Source organism: Halichoerus grypus, chromosome 3 (assembly GCF_964656455.1).
Source record: "Halichoerus grypus chromosome 3, mHalGry1.hap1.1, whole genome shotgun sequence".
NCBI lineage: Eukaryota > Metazoa > Chordata > Mammalia > Carnivora > Phocidae > Halichoerus > Halichoerus grypus.
In genome coordinates, this window is record NC_135714.1 from 144,938,456 (window position 1) to 144,944,916 (window position 6,461).

At 39.5% G+C, this 6,461-nt stretch overlaps 1 protein-coding gene across 4 annotated transcripts in view; it reads right to left on the reverse strand.

The window, feature by feature from the left end:
• LOC118532776 (putative ATP-dependent RNA helicase DDX60) overlaps positions 1 to 6,114 on the reverse strand; it is a 110,795-nt gene extending 104,681 nt beyond the window's left edge. For 3 of the 4 annotated variants that reach the window (XM_078069419.1, XM_078069418.1, XM_078069420.1), the window contains exons 1-2: positions 6,044 to 6,114; positions 4,895 to 5,016 (exon numbers count right to left, since the gene is read on the reverse strand). The gene's annotated coding sequence lies outside the window, so the exon portion shown is untranslated. Of the gene's footprint in view, positions 1 to 821; positions 1,389 to 4,894; positions 5,017 to 6,043 lie in introns of those variants that run through there. The other variant, XM_036087552.2, reaches the window with a different exon arrangement.
• Positions 6,115 to 6,461: the final 347 nt, after the last annotated feature.

Below are 6,461 nucleotides of genomic sequence, written 5' to 3' on the forward strand. Positions count from 1 at the left end.
TTGATTTCAAGACCTATCATAGGATAGGTCACAGGAGTAATGAAATATACAGGTCAATGGGACACCTGGGTGGCTCAGTCGTTAAGTGTCTGCCTTCAGCTCAGGTCATGATCCCAGGGTCCTGGGATCGAGTCCCACATTGGGCTCCTTGCTCAGCAGGGAACCTGCTTCTCCCTCTGCCTGCTGTTCCCCCTGCTTGTGCTCTCTCTCTCTCTCTCTGACATAATAAATAAATAAAATCTTTCAAAAATATACAGGTCTAGAGGTCAAACACAAGGTCTGGGCTAGACCTGAATATGCGAGTAATTTTAATATTATTGCAAACAAAGCCATTGATATAAATGAGCTTGCTTGGACAGAGAGACACAGTATCATGGAAGAAGAAAAAAGGACTGAAAATCCAGTTTTGCAGATCACTAATATATAATAAATGTCAACAGAGAAGAGGAAGCATCTGCAAAGGTAACTGAGAAAGAACTGTCAAAGTGGCAGAAGAGAATGCACTTGAGCATTCTGTCAGAAAAACCAAATATTGAGACATTCCTCAAATATGCCATACAGTGTGTTAGGGCAGTGAAACTTGATAGATGGATAGATAGGTAGATAGATAGATAGATAGATAAATATTCATATTATATGACATTAAGGAAAATATAATGGTGAGGCATACATTGATATTAAATATTAAAATAACAATGCAAGGAAGTTTATGACTGTAAAAATGAGTAAGCTTAAAGAAAGAAGAAATTACTGTGGGCTGGAATGGAATGTTTAGGAAACACTTAATGGAGACAGGGGTAAAATCACGGTCTCTCACTTACCTAGTTATTCCTCCTTTTTTCAGATATATAGAACATCTACTCCTCACCAAGCACTGTACTTGCTGCAACATATGCAAATATGCATAAAACACGGCCCTTACAATCTGGTAATGGTTTAGAGAGAATTAAATCAAAAAGTATAATGTGCTGAGTGATCCAGCAGAAATGGTACAGGAAGCTATTAGAGAATTGAAAGAGTTCTTCAATCAACTGGAGAGGTCCTCTGTTCTGAGGTTTTAAGGACACATTGAAAAAATGTGGAAGAATTATGGAAGCATTTTGGAGAAGGTAAGAGATATAGAGGATCCCATTTCAGACAACAAAATAGCACTGGTTTAATGCACAGAGATATGAAACCACATAACAAGTTTGATGCCACAGACTGTTCCACATGGTATAAAACAGAATGACTTGGTTGGAAATGAGACAGGAAAAGTAGGTGTAGCCCAGGTTATAAGGGGCTTTTGCCCAGGCAAGAAGTTTAGAGAATTTCCTGAAAACCCTCTGCCATCCAATTCATGCAATCCTCAACCTCACTAATTGCACATTAGCCATATTGTCTTCCTTCAGTTCTCCAAATTGTACCAAGCTCAAACAGAAAAGACGAGTCAGTGAGAACTGAGTAAACAGGAGAAAATTAACCCCAAGTATCTTATAGAAGGAAGAGCTCCAGAAAAGGTAGGGTCAGACTGAATGAAATAAGATGAAACAAGGTAATTCATAGATTCCCAGATGTTCACAATGCCCTTAATGTCTCAGAAAAATGTTTATGGTACTCCTAGGACAAAATAAATACCTAATAGTTTATTTATTAAGTAGTTAGCTCCAAACAAATTAATAAGTCCTAACAAAATCATTTGAAAATAGAATACACATAAATTGAAAGAAAGAACACCATTTTTAAATTAAATAACAACAATTACTAATGAGGGCGCCTGGGTGGCTCAGTCGTTAATTGTCTACCTTCGACTCAGGTCATGATCCCAGGGTCCTGGGATTGAGCCCCGCATCAGGCTCTCTGCTGCGCGGGAAGCCTGCTTCTCCTTCTCCCACTCCCCCTGCTTGTGTTCCCTCTCTGGCTGTGTCTCTCTCTGTCAAATAAAAAAATAAAATCTTTAAAAAAAAAACAATTACTAATGAGACATATGTGCCTATTATTGGACACTACAACTTTTCAACAAGAGCCATGGTGGCAGAATAAAACCCTTCTCAATTTGACAACTAAGGGATTCCAGAGCCTGCCTGCCTATCTCCTCTCACATATCCTACAGGAAACTCCTTATGAAATTTCACCCTGAATTCATGCCTCATTTAACATTTACACAGAATTTATATCACTATGCCCAGTTCTTTCTTATTTAAGGGAGAGGCACATTAGAGAAAATAAAACAAACTACCCATCATAATAACCACTGAATAAATGTAAATGAAAAAATTAGAATCATTAGATATTGGGGGGGGCTATTAAGAAGAAGCCAGATGAATAAACACGATTCAAGGACAGAATAGTCCTTTAAAAAGTTCAAATTACCATCCCAATAATTACAATATTATCTAATACAACAATAACAGACCGCTACAGAAAAAAAAGTAAATGCTCATAAAAATTTTAAATATAATTTCAGGAAAAAATCATGTGCAGAATAATAAAATGGACATGCTGAAATCTTAAGTTGGAGATCTAAAATCCAGGAAATTTCTTTTTTTTTTTAAGATTTATTTATTTATTTATTTGAGACAGAGAGAACATGAGTGGGGGGAGGGGCAGAGGGAGAGGGACAAGCAGACTCCCCTCTGATTGGGGAGTCCGATGCAGGGCTCGATCCCAGGACCCTGAGATCATGACCTAAGCTGAAGTCAGACACTTAACCAACTGAGTCTCCCAGGCAACCCCAGGAAATTTATAAGACAGAAGAAAAAAACAAAGAGATGGAAAATAGAAAACAATATTAAGAAATACAGAGGATAGATTTAAAAGTTTTAAATTCATCCCACAGTAATTCCAGAGGGAAAAAACTAAGATTCTAAAATGAGTGGAGATAAAAATAACCAAAGATATAATATTTAAAGTCATACAATAATATTGGAGCACAGTTAAAGTACACATTTTTAGACTGAAAAGTTATTCCAAGTACTAAGAAGAAATAATGACAAAAAAGAAACACACACTTAGAAATAGCACCTTCAAATTGCAGAGCTCCAAGAGCAAAGAGAAAGATGAAGATATGCTGCAAAGAAATATAAGTAAAGTGGTTAAAAGCATAAGCATTATTGGCAGAATGCCTAGGTTTTAATCCTAGTTCTGAAACATACTCTAGTTTTATAATCTTAGGCAAGTTATTTACTTTCTCTATATCTCAGTCTACTCCTCTATAAAACTGGGACAGACAATAATGTTACTTTCCTCTGGCTGTGTTTTCTAGCTTTTTAAATGTATGAGCTGATGTGTACAAATTGATGAAAATAGTACCTGGCACACAGAACTGAATAAAATGAGGAGCATCTTTGGATGTTTTGATTAAAAAAAACAATGTTTGCAAATTTCCCAGGGGAAAATATTTTGAACTTAGAATTCCATATCTAGTCATTCAATCCATTAAGAGGGCAGAAAGACAGTATCACCAGACATTAGAGAAGTCAGAAATTTCACCAACCACCTATCCTAAACGATAATTTTATTTAAAGAGATGATACAGAAAATTAGCCGGGGGGGGGGGGATCAAGCATATGACAGTCAAGAAACAGTGAAACTACATATGATCCAGAAAAATTAAAGGAAGCTATAAAGAAAAATAGGAGGATCCATGATACTTTGAATTTAGAAAAGTATCAATTTCAAACAGCAGTCTAAATGATAACTACATTTCCAAGCCAAACATATAGATTGCTTCTACAATGAATAACATAATAAATAATTTTATAACTTGTTTACTTGGCTTTCCATTTTTGATTCAGCTAGAAACAAATCACAAGAATTAAAGTTTTAAAATATTGTAAACTATGATAAACCTTGACAATATAAAAATAATATAATAACCAAATTGGGAGATTCAGAAAGGGATGAATAGTAGAAAAAGAAGAGTGTATATTAAGTCCCTTGTTTTTCATAGAAGAAAGCCCAGAGATAGCATCTAAAGATAATACATCAAAAATTAGGGTTTCTGCAATCAAGAAGTTAAATTGCCTTTCTTATATAGGTACTGAACCAATGGGGTACCAAATACTATAAATGGGGAAATTTTATTTATATTTCTATTACAACTTCTAATGAATTTATAGATCTTGCTATTTTTAGATGATAGCACAACAAAAATACAGGCAAATATCTACTTCCATGTAGAACTACACCATTGTTGAAATACTCCAATCAAAAAATTTTTTTAACTTTAATTTGATCAAAATTCTAGTAGCAACAATTAATTAACAAGACATTTATAAGCTAGAGGAACCTGTTAAGTGATACCAGGAAGACTAAGAGAATCTCTACAAGATGGAAAAAGAGAAAGGGAAAGGGAAGGGAAAAGGAAGGGAAAGGACCCCAATTTATTAATAAATAAATTACAAGAGGAAAAAAGAGATTAAGAAAAACTTAAAGACATATCACCCAATCATAGTAGTGCCAGAACTCTATTTGGATTCTGATTTAAACAATCTTTAAAAGGAAGAAGAGAAGGGTAAAAAAGAGAAATCATAGATTATTGGAGTAGATACAGTCCAATCCAGAGAATAAGGCCCAGGGAATGATGCAACCACTTGATAGAAAGACTCAAGTTCCTGAAACACTGTCTGGAGAAGAGCTGACCAGCAATGGACAGAATTCTAGACGGCCTTCAAAACTCCAGCCACCCGGGTGCACTGCCCTGTACAATATCCTCCCCTTGAGTGTGGACAGGATCGGTGAATTGAAGGGGATAGTCTCTCCCATGATTAGGTCACATTATGTAAGACTCTAACATAGCAGGAGACAGATTCTCCTTCTAGCTTTGAAGACAAAAGCCGCCACAGCCAAGAGCCAACAAGAAAACAGGGAACCTCAATGTCATAGCTGCAAGGAATTGGATTCTTCCAACAACCTGAATGAGCACCCAGGGCCTGGACAAGATGGCAGGCTCAGCAGACACCTTCATTTCAGTCGGGTGAGATGCTGAGTAAAAGGATTCCATTAATCGGTGCCTGGACTTCTGATTCGTGGAAACTGAAAAATAATAAATTTTTATTGACTTATGCCACTAAATTTGCAATAATAGGTTATGCAGCACTAGAAAACTAATGCATGCCCCTTCACCATGAATACATTCTTTTAACTGCTTTTAAGAAATAAATTATTGTGGGGCGCCTGGGTGGCTCAGTTGGTTAAGCGACTGCCTTCGGCTCAGGTCATGATCCTGGAGTCCCTGGATCGAGTCCCGCATCGGGCTCCCTGCTCGACAGGGAGTCTGCTTCTCCCTCTGACCCTCCCCCCTCTCATGTGCTCTCTCTCTCTCATTCTCTCTGTCTCAAATAAATAAATAAAATCTTTAAAAAAAAAAAAGAAAGAAAGAAATTATTGTATGAAGCCACTGAAATGTAGGGGTACGTAGGAATCTGCGAGATATTAAAATGCAGATTCCGGTTCTGCAAGTTTGTAGTTGGGCATCGGATTCTGCGTGGAGTAGGAAGCTGCTTGCTGCTGTCAACGTCTAGATTTTATTGTCCGTGCTCAGATCTGACCTCTCTTAGTTTCTCCTCAAGGCCCCAGATCCCCAGCACCCTTTCTTTCAAGAGGACCCCTTAAATGCTTGAACGCTCGGCCCTCTCCAGACTTTAGACCCCGGCGCTCCTCACCAGCATCTCTTTCCTTGCCTCTCCCCAAGCCTTGCCTCCCGGGGCCAATGAAGAGATCAGTCCACCACCACCGTTTTCCGGGGGGCGTAGTGGCGCCCGCAGCAACCCGCACCACGAGCCCCGCGCACCCAGAGAGGCTCCCGGGCCGCCTCCCGCTCCGACCAGAGAGCTTGAACCCGCGCGGGACATCTCCACTCCAAGTCTCTCCCTTAGTTATACCTGTCCTCTTGGAGCCCGCTCCGCACAGCCAGCCCCCGCTCCCCACTCCCCGCCCCCAGCTGGGGTCCTGCGTCCGAGCACCTCCCACTCCCCACCCCAGACCTCCCCCGAAGTCGGGCGCCGACCTGCTGCGCCTGAGGAGCCGCCCGCCGGGAAGAAGAGACCAAGAGGGAACGAACCTGGAGCCCGAGAGGAAGCTGGGCGGAGGGTCTGAACCCGGGCTTCTGACTAGCGGAGCCGCCGCAGCCAGTCTTTTATACCCTGGAAGGGAGTTTTGGTTTCATTTCTCCTCTCAGGGACGTCTGAGTTTCGTTTTCCTTCAGGAAGTAGGTAAGACAGTTTTCCAGAAAAATGAGTTTTAGCCTCCTTCTCTTCAATCCAAACCTTAAGAGATAGCAAAAACGATAATATGGGCTTTGGAATTTGGACATAAAATAGGGGAAAGTGAGGCAGAGACATCTGGGACCTCTAAACATAAAATCAAGAAGAGCTGTTTAGAAATAGATGAAATATGAGAGTGTGGAATCTGAAGTTCTACCGTGAGAGGTGGAGTCTTGCAGTTCCATCTTAAAGCAAAAAGAAAAACAAAAACAGTAT